The sequence below is a fragment of the Saccopteryx leptura genome, chromosome 4 (assembly GCF_036850995.1).
Source record: "Saccopteryx leptura isolate mSacLep1 chromosome 4, mSacLep1_pri_phased_curated, whole genome shotgun sequence".
Lineage (NCBI taxonomy): Eukaryota > Metazoa > Chordata > Mammalia > Chiroptera > Emballonuridae > Saccopteryx > Saccopteryx leptura.
The window spans coordinates 177,742,977-177,764,851 of NC_089506.1; the positions used below are offsets into that span (position 1 = coordinate 177,742,977).

Genomic DNA, 21,875 nt, shown 5'->3' on the forward strand with positions numbered 1-21,875 from the left:
ACTTATGTAGTTGATGTAATTATATATCTTTAAATGTGATTGCTTAATTTTTGTCTTGTTTTTCTCAAGAAACTACACATTTGATGAAAATTTGTTCCTTAACATGTTATTTTTATCTTTCTCCCCCCTTTATCCAGTGCCCTGTTGCTTGTTGGGGGCACTCGTCATTTATTTTGACTTTCAGCATTTCTGTTAACCTTTCCTGTGTTTGAGGAATTCTTCACTGTATGACCCCATAGCTCACAGGGCCAGAGCCCAAAAATGTACTTTCTTAGCCATCATATTTTGTAGCCAGACACAAACACGACCCAAGTGGGGACATCCAGCCTTTTGGAGGCACACACTGAAGGACTCCAGGTGTTGTCTCCTGCACCTGGAGTCACCAGTGTGAGCCGTGGTTTAGTGCCCGGTGGTAGCTCTGGTGCAGGCAAAGAATTGTGGTTTTTTTTGTTTTGTTTTGTTTTTTTTGTATTTTTCTGAAGCTAGAAACCGAAAGAGACAGACAGACTCCCACATGCGCCCGACCGGGATCCACCCATCACGCCCACCAGGGGGTGCCCACCAGGGGGCAATGCTCTGCCCCTCCGGGGCATCACTCTGCCGCAACCAGAGCCACTCTAGCGCCTGGGGCAGAGGCCAAGGAGCCATCCCCAGTGCCCGGGCCATCTTTGCTCCAATGGAGCCTCAGCTGCGGGAGGGGAAGAGAGAGACAGAGAGGAAGGAGAGAGGGAGGGGTGGAGAAGCAAATGGGCGCTTCTCCTGTGTGCCCTGGCCGGGAATCGAACCCGGGACTTCTGCACGCCAGGCCGACGCTCTACCACTGAGCCAACCGGCCAGGGCCTTGTGTTTTATTTTGAAGGTTGTTCCTGGAAGAGTGGTCATCAAGCCTGCTTCGGTAACTTTCCCTGAGCTTCTGAGACTTAGATCTTTTTAATACAGTATTTATTTGGCCTTAATGTGCCAGAACACTTTCTTTGGTTTGCAACTAAAGGACCTTGAAATAAATGAATAATGGAATATCTTTGCTACTAGCACAAATTGGATGTTTTGATGTCTGTGCTGTTCTATGAAGTTATTGCAAAAGGGACTTAAATTATAGAAATAATCTGAATGTTGTCTAGAGGCTTGTTATGGCCCAGTATATTTTAATCATAGGAGGCTATAAAAGTATTCTTAGATTCATGTAAATATATGCATTGCCTTCCTAATATCTGTTGCTTAAAGTATTCTGACGAGTACTTTGGATAGTATGTGACCAATTTCAGAATAATTCAGCTCTTTACGCTTTCTGTTTGTTGTTTTATTGTACATCGCTAAGCCAGAAGAAAAATATTTGATGATTTCTTTGTCAGAAATTATAAGTACTTCATCCATTGTTCTATGCTGGAAGAAGACATTTCAAATTAAACAGATAATTTGAAAAAAAGATGTATGTATGCTGTAATTCTGTGAATCTATGTATGTTATAAGAAGAGAACAATCACGACTACATATTTTTCTGGTAATGAAATTTGGAATCTTGAATGAAATTCCTGGAAGAGCATGAAATACAACATAGCTTGCTTTTTATTAAATGTATTAACTGGGGTAATAGGAGCAGTAGCCTAACAGTTTAACTGGCCTGTCTTGAACCACCTACCACTGGACCCTCCCATCACTTACATAGTGAAGCTTTCAAGCTCAGATGTCACTGAGACACAAAAATGTAAAATCCATTGCTAAAAAGGGGTGGTTACTGTGAAAGACTAAAGCATTCATGCTGCTTAAAGACAAACTGAGGCATATGAAATTCTCAAGAGTTGATTTGAGCCCAAAGTGATTCAAATCAAGGAGTGTAAGCCAGAAATGGTCAGGAGTTCTCCAGCGCCAGAATTTTGGGGAAAGGTTTTTAGAGAAAAAGCAGAAGCAAAGGAAGGAAATTACCAATTGGATATAGATCCACATTTCTGTTCTTACAAAATGTGTCTTCACAAGAATAGAAATGTTTATAATTCCTCAAAGAATTGGTGCAACCTGAATGATACTGAGGCTGCTTCCGCCATTCAACTCTATTATGTTCAATTTGCTTCTTCATATCAGGAAGATCTTCAACTAAGATGGAAATCAAAAGATTCCTATGTTCTAGATTGAAAGATGTTTGTCTTTGGAAAATTTCCCCCCTCTGGATAGATAGTTTCATACAGCACAGAGGAGAAGATCTAAAAAAGTTTCTACTCGGCTCTGAGTATCAACTTCCAACTTCCTATCCGGCCAACTTCTGACCACAAAGCTACTTAAAAAAAAAGTTCTTTCGAGTATCTTGTCAGGCTTCCAGTGGGACCACAGTAAATATTCCTGGCAGTACTGAACAGCCCATGGATGCAAGAGGTATCCCCAAAGATGATGCAAAAGATACTCACCTCCCAGGACCCAGAGCCAAAGATAATCAAAAGAAACAAAGACTTAGACAATTTCTCCAAGAGTTGGCAACAGTCGGTGGGACCCTAGTCACAAATGGAGTGCAGCCCATATTTCTGTCTGGACATATTTTGGGGCCAGCAACCTGTTACGCCAAGTTAAATTATTGGGACACAAAGTAAGAGCAACTAGACGGCCATACCTGTGCCCAGGAGAGAAAGGATCTACAACCAGTGGGAACCTGAAAGTAAAGTCACAAGTCACAATTTAAAGATCTTTAAATTATTGCAGTTGTTTTTTTCTGCCAATCTAAATTTGGAAAGAAAGACAATAACATGATTATTTTTTCTTTTCTTCTTCCTTTTTGCAAGAGACAGGCAGAGACAGACAAAAGGAGGGACAGACAGAGATGAGAAGCATCAACTCGTTGCGGCACTTTAGTTTGCTTTCTCATATGTGCCTTCATGGGGGGGAGGGCTCCAGCTGAGCCAGTGACCCCTTCCTCAAACCAGAGACCTTGGGCTCAAGCCAGCGGCCACGGGATCATATCTATGATCCCACACTCAAGCCAGCGACTCCTTGCTAAAGCTGGTGAGCCCGCACTCAAGCCGGCGACCTTGGAATTTCAAACCTGGGTGCTCAGTGTGCCAGGCCAATGCTCTATCCACTGTGGCACCCTCTGGTCAGGCAATGACAACATGAATTTTACTTTCCTGTCTTGACCAGGTTTCACAGATAGAGAACTAGGACAGCTAGCTGACTTAGGTAAGATTTCTCACATTTATTTGCTGGCTTCTACCAGTGTTCCCAGGAACCCATTTGCAGGCTCTGGGGCAAGTGGAGGGTCCCTGAGTGTCTTGGTTTAGTCTGAAACTGTAGAGGGAAAAAAGAATTTCCTCACTGCCCTTCTTGTTAAGTGCTTGGCTGAGACCCCTTTTGCTCTAGGGCAACTTGTAAATGGATATGCTTCTCTAGGTTACAAATTCTCTACTGTGGCCACTGCATCTTTGGTAATTTACTCGTTAATTAATCTCCTGTAGTAGATTAATTTGCTCGGTCATTCTTAAAATGTTTATTCTTCTGAGGCCTCACACTGGACTCAGTTTAGTTCCTAGGTCAGACCCAGTTCAGCTCCTAAGTCAGATCCAGTTTGGACTGGGACCCAATTTCGTTTTTAAGGCAGACCCCATCCGGTTCTTCAGTTGAACCTAGTTTGACTCAGTGGGGGTTCTGAACCCATTACAGAGAAAGATAGGCTCAAATAAAGTCAGAAAGCTCACAGTGCAACAACCAGGGTGCTAGGCGTTGAGAGCACCCACCATCTCCTGCGGGGATAAAGCAGTGAGCTCAGAGCTCAGCAGGTACTTATACCTGGACCATAGCCAAAATTTTCCTTTCCAGTTTTTCAGGGAGACTCCAAAGAAAAGATTTTACTTACGGTTAGTGCTGCGGTTTGTGCCTCTGCTTCTGACTGCTGTAGCCTGGTTCCTATCATCTCTCCATCACGTTGTAGAAAACGTGCCCTACTGCTGTTGTCTGCGCTGGGCTGCTGTGCCACCGGGGTGCGGTCCTGGTCTCTGACCTCGTGACCTTGACTCAAGTTCTTTGTGGCCTGTTTTCTCTACAAAGCCGGGACGAGGAGTTCTTCACCATCTTTCCTATGAATCTCACCTGCTGACTCCTCTAGGAAGTCAGTAGGAAATACTTATTTCTTGTGGCGACCAGCTACATATCTGTAGTGGTGGTGGGAGGAGAAGCTACTACAGGAGTAATTCCTTGGTAATTCCTTGTCTTGAGGCTGACTCGCCCTCCCGCATGAGAAGGCTGCTTTGGATAAATGGAAGTTCTGCCCTGAGCTCTAGGAGAGTCTTTCTTGCCTTCTGATGCACAGGCCCCGAGGCTGAGTCTGATCTCACCAGGTAGGCCATCGAGTAGGAGAGGATCTTTCGGTAAGTGAACCCACTCATTTCCTGATGTTATCTCCATCTCAGCAGGAGTTCCTGTCCTGAACACTGTATATGGAGACATCACAATGATAATAATGTAACAGCATCTTGTTGACACTTAAAAGGGTTATTATTAAGCAACTTTTTCACCAAGATGAGGAGTAACTACTTTAACAATCTAATGGGGAAAACTACTTAGTAGCAGAAGGCAATTTGAGATATCTCTTTGCATAATAATTGTTTTTTAATTTTTAAAATTCACTTGTTGCCTGACCTGTGGTGGTGCAGTGGATAAAGCATCGACCTGGAAATGCTGAGGTCGCCAGTTTGAAACCCGGGGCTTGCCTGGTCAAGGCACATATGGGAGTTGATGCTTCCAGCTCCTCCCCCCTTCTCTCTCTCTGTCTCTCCCTTTCCTCTCTAAAATGGTAAATAAAAAATTTTAAATTCACTTGTTATTTTTAGAGGGAGAGGGAGAAACATCTCTTTGTTGTTCCATTTATTTATGAGTTCATTGATTGATTCTTGCATGTACCCTGACCTGGGATCAAACACACAACCTTAGTGTATTGGGACAATGCTCTAACCAGTTGAGGTACAGGAGGCCAAGACCTCCTCATAATAAATTTTTAAATAACTTCTTTAACTTCCTAATGAGAGCATTCATGCAGTTCAAAAAAATTAATTACACAAAAGGACTACTGATGTATGCTCTTGTTCCTTTTGTTCTGATAGTAGAGACTCACAAAAGTTTCTCTCCAGCTTTCTTTTCCAATGTGAAATGTTGACAAAAAGAAAAGAAGATGAATTGTGGTTTTTTGTAAAGAACGGTCACTGCAGTCAAGAGTGCCACGGCGGCCTCGGAGTAAAGAGTCCTGGTCCTGGTAAAGCTCTGTCTTCAACTCCATCAGTGGAAAGACAGGTACCATCGAACAACTAGAATCAGCCCCTGACACCATGATAAAATGTGTTGGTCCTTATAAATCATTGAAAAAGGGGGCTTTGTTTATCCTCAGGGGCCTCTGTTACTAAAGCTGAAAAGACCATAAGACAAATGGTAATGTTTTTCTAACCTCTGTCCCCTTCAAAGTGTAGGACTGAGAGTGGTTTTGTTTTGAATCACAATAAAATATGACAATTTCTAGTTTCTTAGCCACTGTGTCATTTATGATGCTCAATATTTTCCAAGTTCTGGTTCTTTTATCACGGTGAACCTGACTTACGAGCTAAGGCTTTCCTTCTGAAAGCACAAACAATATATTGTAAATGGCTATGCTTGACTATTTTTTGGATAACATCTTACTGTTGTCTTAAAAAATGACATTTATCATAAATGTCTGTTTTGTGTCTGTTGAAACGTCTTTATTCTTTTACAAGAAAATATCTGAGGTTTGACTGACTTTTATCGTTTCACTTTTATCATTATAATAGCAGAAGTAGTGAAGGAATGGCTGTAGAGTCTAAATTTAAATAATGTTTTTTAATTTCCTTGTTCATATATATGGGTTTTCATAATGTGATGCTGTCTTGTTTTCTTTTTGATATGTCTATTTTGCTAAACTATATTCCCTAGTTATTCAAACGCAAATCTGGGTATTGCTGTGAAGGAAATTTTCAGGTGTAATTGAAATCCTTGCTCAGTTGGTTTTAGCTGTAGTAGATTATCCTGCATAATCTGGGACCCAAAGAAAGTGGCAGAAAGCCTTAGAAGCAGGGCTGAGTAGTGTGCATGAGAGAGAGAGAGAAAGAGAGGAAATTCTGCTGTGTTAAAAATTTCTTTTCTGGGAGAAGTGTCAGGAATAAATACAAATGGTCCACAGATATATGAAAAGATGCTCATCTTCATTAGTTATTAGAGAAATGCAAATCAAAACCACAATGAGATACCACCTCACACCTGTTAGACTAGCTATTATCAACAAGACAGGTAATAGCAAATGTTGAAGAGGCTCTGGAGAAAAAGGAACTCTCATTCACTGTTGGTGGGAATGTAAAGTAGTACAACCATATGGAAGAAAGTATGGTGGTTCCTCAAAAAACTAAAAATAGAACTATCATATTCCCTCTACTGGGTATATACCCCCAAAACTCAAAAACATTGGAATATAAAGACACATGCAGCCCCATGTTCATTGCAGCATTGTTCACAGTGGCAAAGACATGGAAACAACCAAAAAGCCCTTCAATAGATGACTGATAAAGATCTAGTACAGAGGTTCCCAAACTTTTTACACAGGGGGCCAGTTCACTGTCCCTCAGACCGTTGGAGGGCCGCCACATACAGTGCTCCTCTCACTGACCACCAATGAAAGAGGTGCCCCTTCCGGGAGTGTGGTGGGGGGCCAGATAAATGGCCTCAGGGGGCCACATGCAGCCCGCGGGCCATAGTTTGGGGACACCTGACACTATGGAATACTACTCAGCCATAAGAAATGATGACATTGGATCATTTACAACAACAGGGATGGAACTTGATAACATTATATTGAGTGAAATAAGTAAATCAGAAAAAACTAAGAACTGTATGATTCCATGCATAGGTGGGACACAATATTGAGATGCATGGACATGGACAAGATTGCAGTGGTTACCAGGGGAAGGGGAAGGGGAAGGGAGGAGAGGGAGGGGGTGGGGGGGGAGGGATTAAAGAAAACCAAATATAAGGTGACAGAAGACAATTTGACTTTGGGTGATGGGTATACAACATAATCAAATGTCAAAATGATCTGGAGATGTTTTCTCTGAATCTATGTAGATGATCAATGTCACCCCATTAAAATTAGTTGTCTAAATAAAATTTAAAAAAATTTATTTTCTATCTTTATTGAAATATAATTCCCCATCCTCTGATCCTGGCAACCACCAATCTATACTGTTTCTCTGAGTTCAGTTTTTTTAAGATTCCACACATCAGTGAGCTCATACAACATGTCAGTCTTTGACTAATTTCGCTTAGCATAATGCCCTCAAATTTCATCAATGTTATTGCACAATGTAGGATTTCCTCCTTTTTAGTGACCGGATAATACTCACTTTTGTATATAAAGACAAGAGATAATAATTGCTGGCAAAGATGTGAAAAAATTAGAATGCTTGTATATTATTGGTGGGGATGCAAATATATATTTATGTATAATTTATATATATAACATAGATTTTATACCTATATATTAATATATATATTATCACTTGTCAATGAACACTTAGGTTGTTTTATGTCTTGGCTATTGTGAATAATGCTGTAATAAACATGGGGTGTAGCTATATCTTTGAGACAGTAATTTCATTTCCTTATGATATATAATTGAAAGTGGGATTGCTTAATTATAAGGTAGTTCTAGTTTTAATTTTTTGAGGAAACTCCATTTTGATAACAGGCATTCTAATGGGTGTGAGGTGATTTCTCATTGTGGTTTTGGTTTGCATTTCCCTGTGATTAGTGATGTTGAGCACTTTTTCATGTACTTCTCAGACATTTGCATATCTTTTCTGGAAAAAATGTCTGTTCAGATCTTCTGGCCACTTTTAAATCAGATGATGATGATGATGATCATTTTGCCATTGAATTGTATGAGTTCCTTATTTATTCTGGATCTTGGCCTCTTGACCAGATATTTAATTTGCAAATACTTTCTCTCATTCCTTAGGTTGCCTTTTCATTTTATTAATGGTTTCATTGATGTGCAGAAACTTTTTTTTTTTTTTTGTATTTTTCTGAAGCTGGAAACGGGGAGAGACAGTCAGACAGACTCCCGCATGCGCCCGACCGGGATCCACCCGGCATGCCCACCAGGGGGCGACACTCTGTCCACCAGGGAGCGATGCTCTGCCCCTCCGGGGCGTCGCTCTGTTGCGACCAGAGCCACTCTAGCGCCTGGAGCAGTGGCCAAGGAGCCATCCCCAGCGCCCAGGCCATCTTTGCTCCAATGGAGCCTTGGCTGCGGGAGGGGAAGAGAGAGACAGAGAGGAAGGAGAGGGGGAGGGGTGGAGAAGCAGATGGGTGCTTCTCCTGTGTGCCCTGGCCGGGAATCGAACCTGGGACCTCTTGCACACCAGGCCGACGCTCTACAACTGAGCCAACCAGCCAGGGCCGTGCAGAAACTTTTTACTGTAGTTTGATGTAGTTCTTTATTTTTATTTTTGCTTTTGATACTTGTGCTGTTGTTATATCTAAAAAAGTATTTCCAAGACAAATGTCAATGAGCTTACTCTGTTTTTCCTAGAAGTTTTACAATTTTAGGTATTACACTTAAGTCTTTAATCCATTTCAAGTTAATTTTTGTGAGTGGTGTAAGGTAGTGGCCCATTTTTATCCTGTCGCATGTGAATATTCAATTTTCCGAGCACCATTTATTGAAGGGATCATAGTTTCCCAATGAATATTCTTGGCTTTCTTGTCAAATATAGTTTACTGTATATGGAAATTTATTTCTGGGCTCTAAATTCTGTACCATTGGTCTGCATGTCCAAGTGTAGGCAAATACCATACTGTTTTGATTACTGTAGCTTTGTTTGAAACCAGGAAGTGTGATGCCTCCACTTTTGTTCTTCTTTCTCAGCATTACTTTGGCTGTTTCAAAGTATCTGTGGTTCTATAGAAATTTTAGAATTGTTTTTTCTATTTCTGTAAAAAAATGTCATTGGAATCTTGGTAGAGATTACATTGAATCTGTACAGGACTTTAGGTAGTATGGACTTTTTAATAATATTAATTATTCTGATCTATGAATATGAAATAATTTTCTATTTATATGTGTCTACTTGCAGTTTCTTTCATCAGTGTTTTATTGTTTTCAGTGTACAGATCTTTCACCTCCTTGGGTTAATTTGGGTGAGGCTGCTCTCCGTAGTCTGAGTTCCGGGGAGTTACTGCTGGCTGCTGGTTGGGCTTCATGGTTGAATGGACCTGTTGGCTGGACTCCATATTCCAGTGGGGCTGCTGGGTGGGCTGCCTAATCTGGAAGGGCTGTTGGTTCTGTTCTGCTGTCAGGTAGGGCTATTAGCTGGGCTGTAATCACCTGTTTGGGCAGGATCACAAGCTGTGCTTCCTGGCAGGTTGGTACTACTGGCTGGACTCTGCATTTAGGTGGGATCACAGATAGGGCTGATACAGGGCCTCAGGGCCACAACCTAGGCGTACGATTGGGTAGGCCATTCACTGTGTTCCACTGTTGGGGTGTGTGGGGCAGCTATGTTAGGCTTGCTCGCTGGTTTACCGGCTGCAAGCACTTTCCCTGATTGGTGAGTGAGTGCATGGCTGTGCCGTGTATGTGTGGCCTATGTAAGGCTCTGGGTGCTTGTGCTCAGAGAGATTGTGAATGGTGGGTTGCAGATTGCCTGCCCGCCACTGTGAGGGACCATTTTTGCTGTTTGTTTGTCTGAGAAACATTTTTCCCTTGCCTGTGTGCTTGTCCACCCTTGTGAGACTCTATTAAACAAGAATAGCCCAATGCTTTTTGGCTTTGCAATTTCTTTACTATCTGCCCAAATCCAATGTGGACGTACCTGGCCTCGGCCACCGGCATTACAGGATAATAGGTTATGATAATTTGTGGGGTGGGACTATAAAATATCCTTTTCTTACCAAACTTACCTCCCCATCCCTAATACCCTTGCCTAAATAAATTATAGTAGTTGGATGCAATTTTCTAATTGTATCTTTGCAGGTTTATTAATCAGCATTGTATAGTTAGATCTATAGTATAGTCTATTTATTTATTAATCATTTATTTATTACCAATATGGATTTGTTTATTATTATTTTATTCAATGGGTTATAATGTGTTACAGTCCTTTTTTATTTTGATGTGCAAATTTTCTCTGACTTGTCCAGTGGGGACTCTTTTCAGCTGGTTCCATGTGTCCTTTTGACATGTACTCATTTTTCTTTTTCAGATTTGGTTTGTTTCTTGCAGTTCCCTACTTTCTGACACAAAATGTCCAGGTTAATCTTGTTTCTTTCCTGTCCCAGGCCTGGAATCTGCCATGTCTCCAAGGACACCTGATTCCTTTCAATCAAGGATGGTATTTAGAAATAAAGATATGGGTATCAGGTGTGCTAATTGCTCCTGGGATGTTTCAGTGGACAGAGCTGGAGAAAATAAATTTAAATGGATACAGGCAGACCTTGTTTTTATCTTGCTTCACTTTATTGTGCTTCACAGATATGTTTTTTATAAATTGAAGGCAAGTCCTTCCACCAGCAAAAAAGATTATAGAGCCCTTTTTTGTGACATTTGCTGTACTGTGGAATTCTGGAATGTAGCCTGCAATATCTCCAAGCTGTCCTAGTATTTCTTAAACCTGAATACTTAGTCTCATTTTAGAATCCAGCTACAGTGAAACTTTTAAAGCATGTCTTGAGCTTGAGGACATTTGTTTCTTTATTCTGTCACACAGACCCTCATAGAACAGGGGGTCCTTGGGTTACAATAGTCTCAACATATGATGTTTTGAGTTTACGATGCTCACTCTCATAAAAACTTAAAAAAATTGAGATGTGAGTGTTTTGGCTTATGCCATTAGTGTAATACTTACGAACTACGTGGGGTGAACTACTTTGGTTATGTGCAGAAGAAGAATACGCAGTAACACGACATATGAGTTGAGGGAGCTGGAATCCCCCAGTACGCTTACCTACGCCATTTTGGACTGTTAAAAGCACAAGTGTTCTGTTTGTATTGATTTGTTTGGTGACTTTTTGGCCCTTATCATGGCTCCTAAATGAAAGTCAGAGTCTTCAGATGGAAGTGCTTCTAAGAAGAAGAATGCCATCATGATGGATGTCAGAGAGTTACGAGCATCACATGGAGAGGACCTGTTTGCTGAGGACCTCATTCACCTGGAGAAGCAGCTGATTGAGGAAGAAGTGATAAAAATCCCAGAACCCAAGATATTTACTACCAAGGATTTGGCAGAAGGTTTTTCTAATGTAGAGGGTGGGTTGGCAAAATTTCAGGCTGAGGACCCCAGCGATGACAGATTCAGAAAGGTCTACAGAGCTGTTATGGATGCCTTGCAATGCTATAGGCAGATTTGGAAAGAGAAGCAGTGATCAACCTTCCATACTAGCCTGTAACAATTCTTTAAGAAGGTAGAGAGGCCTGCATCAGATCCTGTACCCTCTACATCAGTGGCTTCTCAAGATGAAACACCTGTAGTACAGATAGAATAATCTCCAGCGTCTCCTGCATGTTCCTTAGGCAACCCTAATTCACCTGTCCCAGTATCTCCAGCACCTTCTGCAGGTTCTCCTGCCTCCTCAGCTTTCTCCTCCCGATAGGTCACTCTCTTCCACCCTGCAATGTCCCTTCCAGTGTGCAAGCCAACCACAGGAAAAAAGGAAAGGAACTTTTTTACACTCCTTTCTTTGTCATTTTTTCTGTTACTACAGTACAGTGTACAGTCGAATATATTTACGTCCTTTTCCTTTTTCTGTGGCTTAGTTGTATTTTTATGTTCTAGATTACGATTTTACAACTGTCTTAGGATAGATAAGTGACTTAGGCTAGGGGTGTTTTTCAACTTACACCAAAATTCGGGTTATGTCACTGTCGTGGGAATGGAACTGTATGACCCCGTGTAGTTGCATTTAACTGCATAGTTCAACATTATCATTTATTAGCATTTTATTTCCTAGGTCTTTCTTAGCCTTCCAGGATCCAGTGAACGTTTTAAATTCTAGCTTCAGGGTAGATTTTCAAAGAGCTTTGTGGTTTCCCTGATATGTGACTGAAGTCACAGCTTACATTTTTCTTTCCTATGCATTGGTTTTTCAATCAGAGCGCACTCAACTTGATAAATCTATAACTAATAAGTAGTACACGACTGATCCTAATATTTGAGTGAAGATTTTTGGAGTTGGTGGAACAAATGATAGATAATGGATGCCATTTTCATTATTTGAATTCTTCTTCAAAAGTCTAGTGCTATAGATTCAGCTGAGTTTACTTTGTAACTTAATTTACTTTAATATCTGCCTTCTCTAGACAAACTCTTATGTGTGAAACAACCAGAAGTGGACATGTAGTTGCTACTGTAGCCTCAAATCCTAATCTGACCTGTTGCTTCCTTGGTTAATTAAACTACATTTGAGAGTATTTAAAAAACCTTACAAACAGTTACAGACTATATGTTACTGACAGTTATTTTGGCTATAGGGTTAAAATGCTTTAGCAAGAAGAATAAAAGCCATTAGCGCCCAGGCATCAGACAAACTTCCCATTGTGGTTCAGCTCAGGTTTTCTTTCCTTGCTTGACCCATGGTGGGAGAAACCTGATGATGGCACAAGAGCACGTTCCATGTGGGAAATTCTTCTTGGTGCTTTTAAACCCTGGGAAAATAGATCCCTATTTTTATTTATTAAACTTGGATCTATAATAGGGAGGAAATCCTATAATTTGTAATTATAAATGATTTCTCTTCATATTTGTCTTATACAACAAATTAATTAGTTCTTGAATATCTTCTTCCACAGGTTACCTCTCTTCAGCTGCTAGGTCCAAACTGTACATAGGAAATTCTATTCAAGAAATGACCAGAAAGCAAAAAACTCAAAAGAAGTCTTGCTTCTCTTCTTGTGCTGTCCTTTCTGGGCATCCCCAATCCACTTTATCAGGAAGGAATTATGAGAACTTGATGATAGCAACTAAAGATATGTAAAGAATTATAAAACTGCTTATGCCTAAAGGAAGTTTAAATTGATTTTATATTTAAATTTGCAAATTATTATAATAATTATCATCTGATGAAACAAAAAAAAAACAGATTTGCTCAACAGGAGAAAAAATGCTTTGAGTAAATAAGTAAATGTATTAAAAATTTGTTTTTAATATATTAAACATAAATATGTAAATGTATACATGTATATGTAAATATATAAATATGTGTGTATATATATATTGTGTATATATGTATACATATAGATATATATCTCTCTTGGAATTTATTGTCATAGCATAGCCATAAATATATAAGATAGGTTTTTTTTTCTGGCTATTTAATATCAAAAACAACTTTTTATGTAGAAAGTTAGCTATCAGAGGTGGTTTCTAAGATTTTAGAGTACATTTCTAAATCATTGGATAACATAACATCTCAGAACTTCTACTAGACTTTAATCTTCTTAAAAACAGGGGTCCCTTAATTCTAGTAGACTGGATAAAGAAGATGTGGTGCATATACACCATGGTATGCTGTTCAGCCATAAGAGATGATGACATCGGATCACTTACGGCAAAATGGTGGGATCTTGATAACATTAAATGGAGTGAAATAAGTAAATCAGAAAAAACTGAGATCTGCAGGATTCCATACATTGGTGGGACATAAAAACGAGACTAAGAGACATGGACAAGAATGTGGGGGTTACGAGGGGCGGGGGGAGGGAGGGAAGGAGAGGGGGAGGGGAAGGGGTACAAAGAAAACTAGATAGAAGGTGACGGAGGACAATCTCTCTTTGGGTAATGGATATGCAACAGAGTTGAATGACAAGATAACCTGGACATGTTTTCTTTGAATATATGTACCCTGATATATTGATGTCACCCATTAAAATAAAAGTTTATTTATTAAAAAAAAAAAGGTTCTCAATAAACAAATGTGATAAGTTTTCATTTGGAAAAAAGAACATAAGGATTAAAAATAAAAGAGCCATGCTGTTTCTCTGAACTTCAGATGCAATGGCAGAGAATGGATCGTTTCTGTAGAGATAAAGCCCTGAAGACCCACTCAGGCAATGCAGGGATAACTTATGCCAGTGCTCCAGGGACAGATGTGTAGCTGAACATGACAGAAGTGGTTTATCTCAGACAAATACAGGAATATCAGAGCCTTGTGACAATTTTTGACAATTTCTTTCTTTGTAAACCACATCACTTTTGCCATTTATTGGACTATGCAGGAGACCTACGTGGGGCCACTCTCCTGTCTGATCTCAGGGGCACACAGCATAGTTTTATAGAATACTCAGCGATCTACCAGCGGATTATGGCTGCAGCCCAGGGGGTGCTGATGTGATCTTTTCATCTTCAAAGCCTACGGTGGAATGTGAAGATACTCAAAGGAAAGCTGCAGGTAGAAATGCAGAGCCTCTGGGGAAGGAAAACCACAAGTTGTTATCCCAATTACAGTTAGTTTCTATCATAACTACAAAAACTACAAACATTGAGCAAGGGCTCCATAAAGACTCCACATGATTATGGAGAAATTGAAAAATCTACATCTGTGTGATTTGATCATGTCTAAAGGGAAGTTATGTGTTACTCCTTAGTATGATAATAATTTTTTACCAAGAGAAACATTAAGTTGGCCTGAGGGTAAGACTTCTAAAAATTCTGCTCATTGGTGACAGTAGAACAATGAATTGAACATATTCAAAGCTATAATGGATATATGCTATTTTTGCTTGCTCAGCATTCATTCCCCATCCACTGAAAAAAGTACCCCAAATTTCCTGTGGGAGCCTAGATTCCCTATTTCTGGCCACGTGTCCAGGTGGGGCTCCATCTCATGAAGACTGTGACCCTGATTTCCCAGGATATAATGTTAGTTTCAGGGAAAGGTTTCTGATCTAGGTATGCCAATCAAAGTGAATTCTTTGGGGTCTTAGTTGAGCCTATAAGAGATGCTCTTTATTTTTTGATAGACTTTAACATAAAAGGCATAGTTTATTTATCTTACCTCTTTTTGGAACCTGAGCATAAGCCATCACATTAGGGGAAATGAGAGAAGGACAGAGCCTGGTAATGCTGACAAGGTGTGAGCCTTGGACTCAAGTCACATGTGAATTTTTAACCTGTATGATCCAAACAATACCTTTATTTACCAAATTAACATGAGTAAGGTGTCTATTATCCAACAAAAGATGATTTAACTAAATCTGCAACTAAATGGAAAGCAACCTCCTAGTCTCATACCCACCTTGAACACAATAAAGTATCTATATGGAAAAACTGAAAGAAAATGATCAGTTTACTATGCCTCAGAAACTGAAAAGTTCACATATGTGTATGATTATATTAAATGGTACCAGCAAAAATGAAACTAAAGGATCTGAAGAGCGTATTGACATCAGCATTTATGGCTGTGATAGGGAACCTTTTTATAAAAACAGCCCACTTTTGCAGTGCTGGTCAACCTGGTCCCTCCCACCCACTAGTGGGCGTTCCAGCTTTCATGGTGGGCTAATCACGGCGCCCTTTGGTTTCAAAATGGATATGAAGTGATAAAAAAAAAGCATTTGATTTTTTTTATTAGACAAGAACATGAGAAAAGCAAACAAGTCAAAGAAAGTTGTTCAATTATGCAAACAGGATGCAAAACCAACTTTTATTTTATTGGTGAAAATGCACTATACAAAATACTGAAAGTATTGGAATATCTGCATGTTCCTTGATCCTCTAATTTTTTTTTTGTATTTTTCTGAAGTTGGAAATGGGGAGGCAGACAGACTCCCGCATGCACCCAACTGGATCCACCCAGCACGCCCATCAGGGGGTGATGCTCTGCCCATCTGGGGCGTTGCTCTGTTGCAACCAGAGCCATTCTAGCACCTGAGAGAGAGGCCACAGAGCCATCCTCAGCGCCCGGGCCAACTCTGCTCCAATGGAGCCTTGTCTGCGGGAGGGGAAGAGAGAGACAGAGAGGAAGGAGAGGGGGAGGGGTGGAGAAGCAGATGGGTGCTTCTCCTATGTGCCCTGGCCGGGAATCGAACCTGGGACTCCTGCACGCCAGGCCGATGCTCTACCACTGAGCCAACCTGCCAGGGCTCCCTGATCCCCTAATTTTTGTGAGCAGTGTAAAATATAAAAATAGGAAAATAAAGCATAAGGAATATGAAACAGATGCATGCCATCTACATGTCAAAAATTTCTGGGCTTTCAACTAGAATTTCTATTATCAATAGATATATCATAAGTGGGATTATGGAAGAAAGGGTGAATCATGTCCTTTCTAATGTCCTTTTGAAAGACTAATAAACCCAGGAGAGAGTGAATGAGACACTAGGATAAGCACACTACAATCTCTACAAGAAGAGAAGCAATTGAAATGAATGACATAACTTGGGTTTATCAGAATCTGTGGAAGAATCACTTAGCCTTAGGGCTACAATGACAGGGGCATCTATCTGAGCCACATAATCTCCTAGCAGAGTCCTGTTCCTAACTGCTGTCGCCAAACAAAACTTGTAGAGAAACTCTTCTAGACAGAGAATAGGCTCTACTGAAAGCATACCTTTCCTCCAATGGCTTATCTCCCTGCATCTCACTGCTGTTCACAAATCTCAGCTTCTGGATTGCTAATCCAGAAAAGTAATTCACAATGGGAAATTTCACCTTCATTTTTATCTAGGCATGAAGTGCTTGAAAATGGACATGGTATTATTCTTTCCATACTCACTTCATCTGCCAGTACGGACCAATGCAAACTTCCTTCTGTAAGAATAAATAAAGAAACAGAAAATAAAAATGATGAGTACAGTATGCAGTTTAAGTGAAAGAGCACTCTATCCAATCAGAACTAATAAAACCCTGGCTAATAAATTCAAGGAATTACTTAGTATAGATATTGTTAAAATACTTTAATTTGAGTTTTCAACAAGTTTCAAGGAAGCATGATGTCCATTAATCTAAATCAGATAGTCATTACAAAATATATACATATCTGAAGTCTGAAATCCTGTAATCTGCAAACAAATGGAAACATTTAGTAAAAATGTTAAAACTGCATGAAATCAAAAAACATAAAATTGGGCCATAAAACAGCAAATTAGTGAAGTAGGAGACAAGATAAAGGAAAAGAATAATGAAAGAAAAGACTGAGAGGGAATAAAGTTTCTAAGAGAGAAATCTTAAAAGTTCTCAACACACACAAAAAAACTGTCACTACTATGTGAGGTGATGGATGTGTTCACCAGCCTTATTGTGGTGATCATCTCAGAACATGTACACAGATTGCAAATGATCATATTTACACCTTAACCTCACACAATGTTCTATGTCAGTTGTATCTCAATAAAGCTGGAAAAAGATAACCAATAACTGCCTGTTCAACTACATTGCCGCTTATTTTACTTTCATCCTTTTTTTCAGGAGATTTTACATTTTATCAGACTCTCACTGCTGCAAACAACTCTGTATAAATAGTTTTGTACATAAATCTCTGTGTTTCTCTAATTATTTTATAAAGGTAAATTCCTGCCTGAATGAGAATAGATGTTATTGCAGCTTTTGATACTCATTAATAAAATTGTTTTTTAGAAATGCTCTTTTTATATGTAACCTTTGTGGATAATTTTGTATATCTATGTATATATACATAACATTATATATATACATATATATGTATATATATGTATATGTAAGAATACACATACACATATGAAACAAAGTCTCTAGTAGGGTGAGGTCTGAGGGTGCCCTGGCAAGGCTCTGCAGTGGGTGGACCTGCTGGCTGGCCTTAATTGTCAAGAGGGGCCACTGGATGGGATTCCTGACCAGGCAAGACTACTGGTGTGTTTTGCAATCAGATGGGGTCACTAGCTGGGCTCTGTTATCACCTCTGATTGGACAGAGCCCCTAGCAATGAGGTATATCACTGGTTAGGCTCTGTGATTGGACACTCTATGGGCTGGGTTCCATGATCACCTCTGGTTGGGTAGGTTCTCAGGCTGTGTTTCCTGTCCAAATGGTGCTGCTGGCAGGACTCCTGGTTCAGGCAACAGACTGTGCTTTGTAATCAGATGGGGCTATAATTTGTGCCCTTCAGGGCCACAGGCTGGACTTCAAGATCCTATAGGACACTGGCTATTCTCCTCTATTGGGCAAGTTACTCTCTGGGCTCACTGCTCCAGAAGAGTCACCTACAGTTGGATGGAGGACGAGACTGTGTAGTCTGGTAGGGTAACTTCTCAGGCTCCTTTGTATAAGGCCATTGGCTAAGTTCCATGACTGGGCCAGGCCAGTGGCAGAGCTTCCTGCTTATGTCAGGCTGTAGGCCAGGGGTCCCCAAACTACGGCCCACGGGCCACATGCAGCCCGTGCCGCACTTCCGGAAGGGGCACCTCTTTCATTGGTGGTCAGTGAGAGGAGCATAGTTCCCATTGAAATACTGGTCAGTTGGTTATTTAAATTTACTTGTTCTTTATTTTACATATTGTATTTCTTCCCGTTTTGTTTTTTTTACTTTAAAATAAGATCTGTGCAGTGTGCATAGGGATTTGTTCATAGTTTTTTTTATAGTCTGGCCCTCCAATGGTCTGAGGGACAGTGAACTGGCCCTCTGTGTAAAAAGTTTGGGGACCCTTGCTGTAGGCTGTGTGCAGCCATGAGGCAGATCAGGAGGCCGGTATCCGCCGCTGGTCAGGACTGAAAGCTGGGATCCTTAGTTATGGGGGGCAGAAAATATAGTTAACACTTAGGGCTGCTGGCTTGATTCCCTTCCCAAGTGGGCTCTAAAGATGGGCTCACAGCTGCCTAGGTTCTCTGACCAGTGTTCTGGATGGTTGGACAGGAGCCTACACTCAACAGTGGGGCACGGCCATAAAGTCGCTTCCCTGCCTGAGTGGGTGGTGTAACACGCGTCTCTGACTGTACAATCCACTGACTGTACAACCCGCTGACTGGGGACCCAAATCTGGCAACCTGGCAAGATGGGGCCACTGACTTGGATCTGTAGATGGGTGGAGTCACTGGCTGGGATCCCTGTTCTAGTGCCACACGTGCACTAGGCATTTGGTCCTCCAAGATCTGAGCACTGGTTGTTCTAAACTTGCCCCCTTCTTGGTCTCTATCTGATCCCCAGTGGTTGAACCCTGCAGGTCAACCCAGGATGCTCCTGAGGCAAGACCAGAGTGAGCCTGCTGGGAAGCATCCCCCAACACTGGATATCCACCTTTGCTCTCTTTTCCCACCGGAGAAGCTGCAGGCCTCTGGGAGCCCTCCGGCAGCGGGGCGCTGTGCAGGCCTGGGAGAGGTACAATGTGGTCAGAGTGCTGGGGAACTCTCACCCTTCTAATGTGTAATGTAGTCCTTCCCCGGCCCTGTGGTCCAGGGGAACTTTAGCTTCACCCTGGGCTCCAGGATTTTCACAGTGGTGTTTTTTTGTAGATAGTTGCTGGTTGGTCTTCTTATATAGGGGACTAAGGTCAGGAACGTGCTATGTCCTTGATGACATCAAATCAGGATCTTAGGTAGTCATTTAGAATAATATTTTTGAATTTATGACATTTGACAATGCTACCATATAATGTTAAATGGAAAGATTTTTTTAAATAGAAAAAAGACAAACATAATTCACTAAAACATTAGCTGTATTAGGGTATTTTTTATTTTCTTATAATCATTTAATGTTTTCCAAACTTTCCATGAAATTTGAACATTTTTATAATTCAAATATATAATTAGCATAATCATAAATATTCTTTCAACTCAGGGCAGCTCTTCTATATTATATTCAAAAGGTTTCCCACAGGACATCTTTATAATAATATTAAATGCTCTTCCCCCTCCCATTCTTACAGGCAGAATTACATATTGTACATCTGTAAATATGTTATGCTTTTTTATAGATAAGCTTTTAGCTCTAAGAAAATATTGTCTGAGCTGCAAGATTCATCTTAAAGGACAAAGAAAGAGATCTCATAAATTCAGTTGCACAGAGTAGTCTGGGATAGGTAAGGATTGCATCCGTGCTCTGAATCTGGTGAGTTGAGTTTGGGATAAATTACAAATTCTCTTTCCACACAAAACAATTTTTCTCAAACATAGCTTTTATTGATGTTCATACCACTCTTATTTTCTGTTCATTTAATGTTAAATTACCAGGTTATCTGAAAGCAATAATAAGCTTTCTTGTCTTTAGGTTTTCTAAGGGATTTTTTTTTTTTTAATTACGGTTTGGGAAATAAATGGGAAAGAGCGTCCCTCAGCCTCTCTGAGGTACTTCTTTTTTGTTATTACTTCCTCATTCTCATTCCCAATCAAAACAGTGTCCCTGTCTCTCCATTAGCCGTCATGCCTCTAACAGCAGCTTTTTCATTTCCATGAATGCTCTGGGCACCAATTATAGTCAGGTGTCAGCAAACAGCAGAAGCATTATGCCAATAACCCACTACCACTGCAAAGGGCACTTAGTGTCAAAATATGATAAATTTCAAATTGTAAGGCAGCCTTCTCCATCCTTACAGCCCCTTACCTGCTCTGGATCCTGCTTGAATTTAAAATCAGCATCACAACTCAGATGGACCTGATTCTGAAATGTAACAAACCAAACCCACTCAAAGAGATTAAAGACATGAGAAGGTGTGTGCACACCACAAACACTCTTCTACAGTGTGTCTGTAAAGTCATGGTGCACTTTTGACCCGTCACAGAAAGCAACAAAAGATGATAGAAATGTGAAATTTGCACCAAATAAAAAAAAACCCTCCCAGTTTCTGTAGGATGATGTGGTAGCATGTGCGCATGTGCAGATGATGACATAACACCGTGTATACAGCGGAGCAGCCCACGGCCATGCCAGTCAAGATGTGGATGGTACAGAGGAAAGTTCAGTGTGTTCTGTGGCTCACTAAATTCGAATCCCTGACCAAAGTGCAATGTGAATATTGGCGTGTTTATAACGAAGTGCCACCACATAGGAATAACATTACTTGGTGGGATAAGCAGTTGAAGGAAACCGGCAGTTTGGTAGAGAAACCTCGTTCTGGTAGGCCATCAGTCAGTGACATGTCTGTAGAGGCTATACGGGATAGCTACCTAAGGAGCCCTAAAACATCTGTGCGTGAGCCCACATCGAACTGCACTGAATAGGTATGAAACTGGGAGAGTTTTCCTTTTATTTGGTGCAGATTTCACATTTCTATCGTCTTTTGTTGCTTTCCTGTGACTGGTCAAAAGTGCACCATGACTTTACGGACACACTGTATTTCCAAAAGCTGTTGAGCAAAGAGAGAAATGAACTTTTTAAAAACAGAGGCCTGTGGACCTCTCCGCATAGGGCCTCTGTAGGTGGCTAGCTGTACAAAAGATACTTCAGGATGAGGATACCAGGTCAACTAAAGGTGATTTTCCTAAGGAGGAGTCATTGATGCTGGCCAAGGTATTAAGCAGAATACCAAATTGTCCAGTATCTAGTCACCTAACCCCCTAGTAATCTGTACCAACCACACCCACTCTCTGCAACAAGAACATCTCCATGGGGAAACAACTGCTACAATGGGAATATTTTCAGGAGAGTGCACAGTCAGTGCAACAGGAACTGGGTGTATTGGATGATCACTGAGGCACATGCGTCATCAGTTTATGCCTCTACCCCCATTGCAGAACACCAGCCAAGTCATCTTGGGAGTGGTCTCCTTCTGCAGGATCTCGGCTATAGAAAAATGAGTAATTCTTGCCCATTGGACTTCCTATCCAGACTGTACAGTTTGGAGGTTTTTTTTAAAATTAAGTTATAGTTTGGAAACAATGAATTGTATTTAAGTATACAGCTTAATGAGTTTTGACAATTCAATAAGACAATTTAATCTC

At 40.6% G+C, this 21,875-nt stretch overlaps 1 pseudogene; it reads left to right on the forward strand.

Annotated features, from left to right (window-relative positions):
- The first annotated feature begins 19,173 nt into the window (after positions 1–19,173).
- LOC136404287 (large ribosomal subunit protein uL6 pseudogene) overlaps positions 19,174–21,875 on the forward strand; it is an 88,364-nt pseudogene continuing 85,662 nt past the window's right edge.